This window comes from Salvelinus alpinus, chromosome 14, assembly GCF_045679555.1.
Source record: "Salvelinus alpinus chromosome 14, SLU_Salpinus.1, whole genome shotgun sequence".
Taxonomy (NCBI): domain Eukaryota; kingdom Metazoa; phylum Chordata; class Actinopteri; order Salmoniformes; family Salmonidae; genus Salvelinus; species Salvelinus alpinus.
Genome location: NC_092099.1, coordinates 34028103 through 34038508, shown reverse-complemented (window position 1 = coordinate 34038508; position 10406 = coordinate 34028103). Strand labels below are relative to the sequence as shown.

Below are 10406 nucleotides of genomic sequence, written 5' to 3'. Positions count from 1 at the left end.
ATAAATGCACTAGATCACCCACCCTAGTCAAACCCCGACCTAACCAAAATAGAGAATAAAACGGCTCTCTATGGTCAGGGCGTGACAGTACCCCCCCCCCCCCCCCAAAGGTGCGGACTCCGGCCGCAAAACCTGACTCTATAGGGGAGGGTTCGGGTAGGCGTCTAGCGTTGGTGGCGGCTCTGGTGCGGGACTTTGCCCATGCCCAGACCACGGGTCCGGCCATGGAGCTGGGTTGTACGCCGCACCCGGACTGGAAACCAGCATCGAAGAAGAATCCGGCCATGGGGCTGAGTTGACCGCCATGCCTGGACTGGGCACCGGCACAGAGGAAGACTCCGGCCTTGGAGCGGGACTGGACGCCGTGCCTGGACTGGACATCGGCGCAGAGGAAGGCTCCTGCCATGGAGCGGGACTGGACGCCGTGCCTGGACTGGGCATCGGCGCAGAGAAGGGCTCCTGCCATGGAGCTGGACTGGATGCCGTGCTCGGACTGGGCATCGGCACAGAGGTAGGCTCCATGGACCATCTCAGGAGGTTCCGGACCGTGGACCATCTCAGGAGGTTCCGGACTGTGGACCGTCTCAGGAAGCTCTGGACTGGGAATCGTCGCCGGAAGCTCTGGACTGGGGACCATCACCGAAATCTCTGGACTGGAAACTGTCGCCGGAAGCTCTGGACTGGGAACTGTCGCCGGAAGCTCTGGACTGGGAACTGTCGCCGGAAGCTCTGGACTGGGAATCGTCGCCGGGAGCTCTGGACTGGGAACTGTCGCCGGAAGCTCTGGACTGGGAACTGTCGCCGGAAGCTCTGGACTGGGAACTGTCGACGGAAGCTCTGGACTGGGGCCGGCACTGGTGGTACCGGACTGGTGACACGCACCTCAGGGCGAGCGCAAGGAGCAGGAACAGGACGTACCGGACTGGGGAGGCGCACTGGAGGCTTGGTGCATGGGGCCGGACTGGTGACAGGTGGCACCGGACTGGTGACACGCACTTCAGGGCGAGTGCGGGGAGGAGGCACAGGACGTACCTGACTGGGAAGGCGAACTTGAGGGAGAGTGCGAGAAGCAGGCCCAGGACGTACCGGACTGGGGACACGCACTTCAGGGAGAGTGCGAGGAGGAGGCACAGGACATACTGGGCTGTGGAGGTGCACTGAAGACCTGGTGCGTAGAACCGGCACAAGTCTGTCCCGGAACGATGACACACTCCGCATAGTGAGTGCGGGGAGCTAGCACAAGACGTACCGCACTGGAGACCTGGTGCGTAGAACCGGCACAAGTTGTACCGGAAAGGTGACACACACTTCAGGGCGAGTGCGTGGAGGAGACACAGGACGTACCGGACTGGGGAGGCGCACTGGAGGCCAGATGCGTGAAACTGGTACAGATGGTGAAACTGGTACTCTCCTCAGCACGCCCGCTCTGCAGCACTTTCATCGCCACCACCTCTCTCCGGAATCTTTCGTCGAGTTCCTTATTCGACCCCCTAACGGTCTCTGGCTCATTCCTCGACTTCGCCGTGTGCCCCCACCCAAAAAAGAAAATGTGGGCTGTCTTTTTTTGTCTGTCCTGCCAGGATCTCCTCCCAAGTCCAGGATCCCTTCCCATCCAAAATCTCCTCCCAAGTCCATGATACTTTCTCCACCTGGGCACGCTGCTTGGTCCTGTTGTGGTGGGATCTTCTGTCACGATCGTCGTGGTAATCATACTCGGACCAAGGCGCAGGGTACGTAGAGTTCCACATGTTTATTAATTGAAACTCACAAAACAAATAAAGTTTGATTTGATTTGAAATAGGGAAGAGGCGAGGTGTTGCTTTATCTGTTTTTTTAAACCAGGTATGCTGTTTATTTGAGCAATATGAGCTGGAAGGAAGTCCCATGCAAACACCCTGGTAGGTTGATTAATAACCGGAACCAAATGATAGGCACTGGTTACAATAAGAAGCTTCCTCTTGAGCAGACAGCTTGATGAAAACCATTCAATATTCAGGTCCCCAAGAAAGTAGACCTCTCTGTTTACATCACATACACTATCAAGCATTTCACACATATTATTTAGATACTGACTATTAGCACTTGGTGGCCTATAGCAACACTCCAAAAGAAAAGGCTTTAGATGTGCCAAGTGAACCTGCAACCACAACACTTCAAAAACACTTGACATGAGATCTTCTCTAAGCAATACAGGGATATGGCTCTGAATATATACAGCAACACCTCCCCCATAAGCATTTCTGTCTCTTCTACAGATGTTATATCCTTGTATTGCTACTGCTGTATCATCAAATGAATTATCTAAGTGAGTCTCAGAAATGGCTGATATATGAATGTTATCTGATGTTAGCAAGTTATTGAGTTCATGAACCTTATTTCTAAGGATACATATATTAATATGGGCTATTTTCAGACCTTTCCTGTGATAGACATAATAGTGAAAAAGGCCTTCTTTTCAGTATTACACCCTGGTGTGCTTTCCCTCCCCGCTACCTCCACAACTGTCTCTTCCTTTTCCCCCTTGCCCTGATTCTGGGTCAGAGGAGAAGCACACCAGAGTGTAATGAGGAGAGGACTAGTTGCTTTGAGTCAAGCGGTTTGAAAGACATCATCAAGATACTGTACAGTGAGAGTTGAGGAGATATATTATCACTTTTTGTAAAATAATTGCATCCAGGTACCGTTACGTTAAGGCTAACTATATTTAATATCCCTGAGAGTAATTTTGTTTTTGTCATTATTGACTAGTTTGGGTCTAGTTTCTTTCTTCTTTGTAGCTAACCATCCCACATGTTTCCTGTGCATGCAAGGCCTGTCAGCGATCATACACATCATCCAGTCTGCTGGTACTGCTTACTGTGTGTGTGTGTGTGTGTGTGTGTGTGTGTGTGTGTGTGTGTGTGTGTGTGTGTGTGTGTGTGTGTGTGTGTGTGTGTGTGTGTGAGAGAGAGAGTGTGATCCTGTAACAGATACACATACACCGCCCGAGGAGCATCATGTGATACCTTATTATAGCATGGTCTCATCAAGACAAAGCTTTGTGCAATACTGGTTTGATTATACTGAGGGTGGTGGTTTGTACCACGATGTAGTCAACTGTATGTGCACACAAAATTCATCTAGGGACAGAGGACTCGTTTTTCCGTCTGTCACTTTGTGACACGCACACACAATATAATGACTAAAGGGATAGCAAACAAAAACACATTGGAAAATATATACAGTATACACACACACACACACACACACACACACACACACACACACACACACACACACACACACACACACACACACACACACACACACACACACACACACACACACACACACACACACACACACACACACACACACACACACACACACACACAAAGCTGCTTCAACCATGGCAGGTGTGTTCAGGTGTACTCCCATCACCACAGTAAAGCTGAGGAGGTATGACGTAGGTTGTTTAGTTCTGAACCCGGCCCAGTTGAGCTGGGAACAGGAAGATCTCCAGGTCATCTCTGAAGACTTTGTGGAGTCACATTTACCATCAGTACTTCCTTTACAACTGAGGGGGTTTTGGTTGGCAGTATCACAACCCTGTGCCATGTGAAAGTACCACTCTGTTCTTTGTTCTGTTCGTTTATATAAAGGTGATGACATTGCTATTGTCTGATAAATAATGAGTGGAAGTGACATTCTCTGTCAAACTGACACGTTTTACCACCTTTACAAACCATGTTCTGTTGTTACAAACACTGGCTTCTATGTTGTTCTATTGTGAGTCAACTGACAAAGACCTGTTTGGAAGTACCCTTAAATAAAACGAAGTGCAGAATCATAGAAAGACTTCTTCAACCGTGCACAGTGTCGCACCTCAAATACCTTGTACCGCTGCATATTGATGTGGTACTGGTACTCCCTGTATATAGCGTCATTCTTGTGTATTCAGTTTTTTACTCTGCATCGTTGGGAAGCGCTCGTAAGCATGCATTTCACGGTAAAGTCTACACCCGGTGTATTCGGCGCATGTGACAAATAAATGTTGATTTGATTTTAACACCCATTTATTAAACACAGCCCTGGATAGCTGACCCAAACATTACAATACTGATTCAAACAAGGAAACAGTAAAAACAAGAGATCACACTGATCATAAAGACCTAATATATCATCTAATAGGATACAGCAAAGGAAACAGTCCATTGATGTCCATTCTTCCAGCTAGGAAGCCCTTGTAATGGATAGCCAACATATTATTGGGATTAGTCTTTATACAGACAAACAGAAAACAGCATCTTCTCCTGGACAGATGTTTCCATCACAACACATTGAACTTGTTAAAAGCCAAACGCATATAGAGATGCTGACTCATCCCAGTGAGTTATTTTGTAAAATGCACATCATCCTAAATCACTGTCAGAGACAATGGAAAATATGAGTCACTGTTGTGCGAAGAAATTATCTAGTATCACAATATTATTATTATTATTATTTTGCAATATTATTATTACTAAGATATGACAAAGATAGAGTACTAACAGTTAACACACTAATAATGGCTAAAAAGCAGATTTTTCCTTATCACTCAAAAGAAAGTGTCGTAAAAAAAATAAACAGTCCCATTGATTATCTCTGTTATACTGAATGACAGAGTAGGTACCCTTGAAGTTACCCATGTACATGTTGGAAACACTGAATGACAAGGGTTGTCATTAGACTAGCACACATGCCTGTTGGTAGTCTCTGGTAAGTCATAGGCCTGTTGATAGTCTCCGTTACACTGAATGATAATGTCCTCCAGAAAATATCTCTCACAGAACAAGAAGCTATTCTGAAGCTTCAGCACAACCCACTCAAAGTCTGGATCTACAGGAGAGAAACACAGTTCAGTGTTTATAAGACAGTTGTTCATGTAATGACTACATTTAACAATCATCCATATTTATGATTTTTCCTTTCATATTAGGTAACAAAGAAAGGCTTTGTTGCGGTCTCTTGACAAGCCTGGGAAAGCAAGACAACTCCTCTCGTGGAGTTTTATGCCACACGCAGTGTGATCCTTTAGGTCTCTAAACGACGGGGTTTAGGAGACAGACGTACCATACCCTGGCCTATCAAACCCTAAATAAAAGCTGGATATTTCTTCTGCATACAGCAGGATCTGCGCAACAGATGGCGTGGAAATTGACTCCTTTATGAGTTATGAAACCTTTTGAAAACTTAAGATTTTGGAGTGAATGTTCCTTGTAATGAGAAACGATGACAGACACACAGAGTCCTGCTTTATTTTCTAAACGCCACAGCCTCATCTGATCCCACACAGGCACACACACAGACGAGACATTAGGATGACAGTCTCATCCCAGACCAAGCCCGTTCATCTCAGTCAGACAGGACACTCCAATGATGCTCTCTGCTGGGTCATGTGGTTCAGCTTGGAAGGACATATGACTGGAAACGAGAGAAAGAGAAAATAGAAAACACTGATCATCCACCACAGTCGTTCTGCAGCCTGGCTCTACCAAAGTAACCACACTCTACCGGTGCACTCGCAGAAAAAAAGGTGCTATCTAGAACCTAAAAGGGTTCTTCGGCTGTTCTTCGGCTTTGAAGAACCCTTTTTGGTCCCAGGTAGAACCCTTTTCACCGAGGGTTCTCCATGGAACCCAAAAGGGTTCTCCTATTGGGACAGCTGAAGAACCCTTTTGGAACCCTTTTTTCTAAGAGTGTACCTGGTTGGTCACTCACACACACCTGGGCAGACTGCATGGTAGTGTAAGGAGCCTGGAGGGAGAGGGCATCATCCAACCAGGAGGATATTGGGAGTGTCAGGTTGGTGAAGGACTACCATCCTCCTAACATCCTAATCACCATGGCCATTTAGCCAACAGAAAACGTTCCTCCAAATCCAGTTAACAACTGTACTCTGTACATTACACCCTAATAAGGGTGATTGCTGAACATGGCCATTTACAGCTACCGGATGCAAGCAGATGGCTGTATTCAGTAGAAACCCACAACCCTGGCATTGAACCCACAACCCTGGCATTGAACTCACAACCCTGGCATTGAATCCACAACCCTGGCATTGAACCCACAGCCCTGGCATTGAAACCACAACCCCGGCATTGAACCCACAAGCCTGGCATTGAACCCACAACCCTGGCATTGAACCCACAACCCTGGCATTGAACTCACAACCCTGGCATTGAACCCACAACCCTGGCATTGAACCCACAACCCTGGCATAGAAACCACAACCCTGGCATTGAACCCACAACCTTAGCATTGCCAGCCCCCTGCTCCAAACCCCTGAGCCATTAGAGCCAGTTGACAGCCTGCTGCTGGATGGATGGAGAGGATGAATGTCACTGGTTAGCCAGATATGATGGCTGAGATAGTGTGGCCAGGCAAAGTCAGTTCTGCACTGACAGACAGATAACTATGTGTGACTATGATGGCACCTGGGTTCAAACCAGACCAAGGTCTCCTGCGTAAGCCCACTGAGCTAAAGCCTAGGCAATACCTTGGGTAACTAACACAAGTTTTCAGGGCTGTGGTGTGGCTGTGAGAGCAAAAGTATTTAGCAGATGGTAATGACAAGGAGCAGTAGGTCGTGAACTGTTCCTAAACTGAACTGTTCCTAAACTGAACTGAACTGTTCCTGAACTGAACTGTTCCTGAACTGAACTGTTCCTAAACTGAACTGTTCCTAAACTGAACTGTTCCTGAACTTAACTGTTCCTGAACTTAACTGTTCCTGAACTTAACTGTTCCTGAACTGAACAGTGAAATCCAACAGAAATACACTACATGACCAAAGGTATGTGGACACATCCCATTCCTAAATGATGGGCATCAATATGGAGCTGGTAATCCCCTTTGCTGCTTTAACAGTTTCCATTCTTCTGGGAAGGCTTTCCACTAGATGTTGGAACATTGCTGCAGGGACTTGCTTCCACTCAGCCACAAGAGCATTAGTGAGGTCGGGCACTGATGTTGGACGACTAGGCCTGGCTTGCAGTCGGTGTTCCAATTCATCCCAAAGGTGTTTGATGGGTTTGACTTCAGGGCTCTGCGCAGCCCAGTCAAGTTCTTCCACACCGATCTCAACAAACCATTTCTGTATGGACCTCGCTTTGTGCACGGTGGCATTGTCCTGCTGAAACAGGAAAGGGCCTTCCTAAACTGTTGCCACAAAGTTGGAAGCACAGAATCATCTAGAATGTCATTGTATGCTATAGCGTTAAGATCTCCATTCATTGGAACTAAGGGTCCTAGCCCGAACCATGAAAAACAGCCCCAGACCATTATTACTCATCCTCCAAACTTTACAGTTGGCACTATGCATTGGGTCATGTAGCGCTCTCCTGGCACCTGCCAAACCTAGATTAGTCCGTTGGACTGCCAGATGGTGAAGCGTGATTCATCACTCCAGAGAACATGTTTCCACTGCTCCAGAGTCCATTGGTGGCGAGCTTTACACCACTCCAGCCGATGCTTGGCATTGCACATGGTGATCTTAGGCTTGTGTGCAGCTGCCATGGAAACACATTTCATGAAGCTCCCGACGAACAGTTATTGTGCTGATGTTGCTTCCAGAGAAAGTTTGGAACTCAGTAGTGAGTGTTGCAATAGAAGACAGATGATTTTTACGCGCTGTGCGCTTCAGCACTCGGCGGTCCCGTTCTGTGATTTTGTGTGGCCTACTACTTCCCTGCTGAGCCGTTGTTGTCCTAAACAGTTCCACTGCACAATAACAGCACTTACAGTTGACCGGGGCAGCTCTAGCACGGGAGAAATTTGACAAACTGACTTGTTTGAAAGGTGGCATCCTATGACGGTCACACGTTGAAAGTCACTGAGCTCTTCAGTAAGGCCATTCTACTTCTACTATTTGTCTATGGAGATTGCATGGCTGTGTGTTCGATTTTAGACACATGTCTGTAATGGGTGAGGCTGAAATTGCCGAATCCACTAATTTGAAAGGGTGTCCACATACTTTTGTATATATAGTGTAAGTGTTAGCAGCATCAGCTACAGAAGCCCAGGAACGTGGGAAGTGAATATGAGGAATATGAGGTAACTCTAGTCTACAGAACATCTGCTCTTGTCCTGCTATGTGGGCGTTGGCTGCTGTCACTGACGGGTTCATTTCAGGAATTCAGTCTTCTGCGCGCGCGCACGCACACACACACACACACCAGAGACATGTCTGATCTGAGGACTGCATGCCTTGGCACATAGAACAGTAAATAATGCCAACAGACAGCATCTCTAGGCAGTGTTCCAAGCCCTGACTACCAGTACTTCTTTGACACATTGTTTCAGAATTTCATTTGGGATTTTATTTTCGTCACACTGTATTTTTTTGTAGATAGGAGGCAGGGTCAAAATGGTCCATGGTGGTTGAGTTGGGAGCCGTGGGGTGGCATGGGAAACCAAACCTCACAACATCTAGCTTAGTGCAGTGAAATGACTCGTGCACACACGCAAAGCAGCCAGCTGTCAATCACACAGCATGCCAGCCCATTCACCACTCTCTCTCTCTGACAGAATCACACTGACAGCTTGGCTCAGAGACACCAGAATGTCAGACTGAATGGCAAAGAATTTTACTCCCTTACTGGCACATTGTAATTAATGGTACCCAGTGTGCAAGTGTGTGTATATGTGTGTGTGTGTGCGCATGCGTGTGGGTCTTACCAATCTCCTCTCGCCACTCTGAGGTGCTGTGTGCTGGGTCAGGGATTGTAAAGGTGTCCTGTGGTCTGGAGGTCTGGCTATGGGTCTATCAGACTCTGCTGTCTTCTTCCACGGCCACAGGGGGGCGCTGTACCTGCATCTGCCGCCATGCAACCCCTGTGCCCCCACCCTTCAGTCGGTCCAATAAGGCTGTTATCCCCCTGCAACAACACATAATCATGTGTGTATTATAAAATGTCTGAATGTTTCTCTGGAATGTATTCAGTACGTTTCTATGCTAATGTTTGTAATGCTGCAAGCCACACCTCCTTTACAGGTATCAATAAATAATATCAGTAAACTACAGGCCATCCAGCCAACTGCTGGAGCAGAATATACAAGGGATGTCTAAACAGATAACTCAACAATTAAATTATGTTTTTATCATTATTGTAAATAGGTGCACACCTTCTCAATTCTCTCCTCCTCTCCTCCTGATCTCTCTCTTTCTCTCCCAAGACATCACTCTGAGGGGAAGAACATGAGAGTGAGAGAGCGAGAGACTAACACACAGATAGAGGAGAGGAAGACAGAGAGAAAAATCAGTCAGAAAGACAAGCAAGAAAGAGAGAGAGCGAGAGAGAGAGAGAGATAGGGCAAAGGGCATTTAACCTGTCAATCTAAAGGTAACACATACAGCATCAAAGGCTAACCTCTAACAATAGTGCTGATAACAGTATTTACAATAACAACAACTGGGGTTAATATTTGACCTTGTCAGTCTGCTTAAAGACTTGTATCTCCTAGTATGGCTCTTCATAAAGCCATACTATGATTACTAGACTGATGCAACAATAATCATAGACTGATAAATGTTGTGGCTGAACTGTTAGTTGATCGATTAGAACTGCTTTGTATACTGGAGTGTAGTTTGATGCTTTGATTCCTGCTTGGGCTACATTCACAGTTAACATGCTAGCAATGGTTTGTTTCCTGCCTGGGCTACATTCACAGTTAACATGCTAGCAATGGTTTGTTTCCTGCCTGGGCTACATTCACAGTTAACATGCTAGCAATGGTTTGTTTCCTGCTTGGGCTACATTCACAGTTAACATGCTAGCAATGGTTTGATTCCTGCCTGGGCTACATTCACAGTTAACATGCTAGCAATGGTTTGTTTCCTGCCTGGGCTACATTCACAGTTAACATGTAAGCAATGGTTTGTTTCCTGCCTGGGAAACATAGTTAACATATAGTCAACATATGTGTGTTAACTGTAAGTCATTTTGGATAAAACCACCTGGTCATTGACCATATCCTTATATCATTGTAAATGTACAATACATTAGATTTAATATATTTGACAAGGTACCTTCATCCTCTGTTCCCCCTTCTTCAGCTGTCTTGCTGTGTTCTCCTCCTCTCTCCTCCCCTCCCTGTACTCCTGGACTCTGGTCAGTAGGAGAGGAACACAAGGAAGAGGGTAGTGGGCTGAAGAGAGTGGGGTGTTCTGGGGGAGTTGTGGCATGTCGTCTGGGATGGTTATTTGTAATGGCTGTCAATGGTATTAAATGACTATGATATATAAGAAATACCCCAAAAAGAAAAAACACAACAACAAAAAAGACGTTTCCAAGCAACAAAAAAAATATTTACAAAAAATAATAATAAATAAATGTTTTGATAACAAAAAAAGAGTTACATTTGGGGTGCGGTGGGTTTAAAAAGGC

The 10406-nt window shown here is 46.3% G+C and overlaps 1 long non-coding RNA gene across 1 annotated transcript; it reads right to left on the bottom strand.

The window, feature by feature from the left end:
• Nucleotides 1-4065: 4065 nt before the first annotated feature.
• Nucleotides 4066-10406, bottom strand: LOC139538189 (uncharacterized). Its single transcript, XR_011667688.1, has 4 exons — nucleotides 10049-10406; nucleotides 9145-9203; nucleotides 8698-8897; nucleotides 4066-5442 (listed from the first exon to the last, which is right to left on the bottom strand). It is a non-coding gene; the product is annotated as an uncharacterized lncRNA (long non-coding RNA).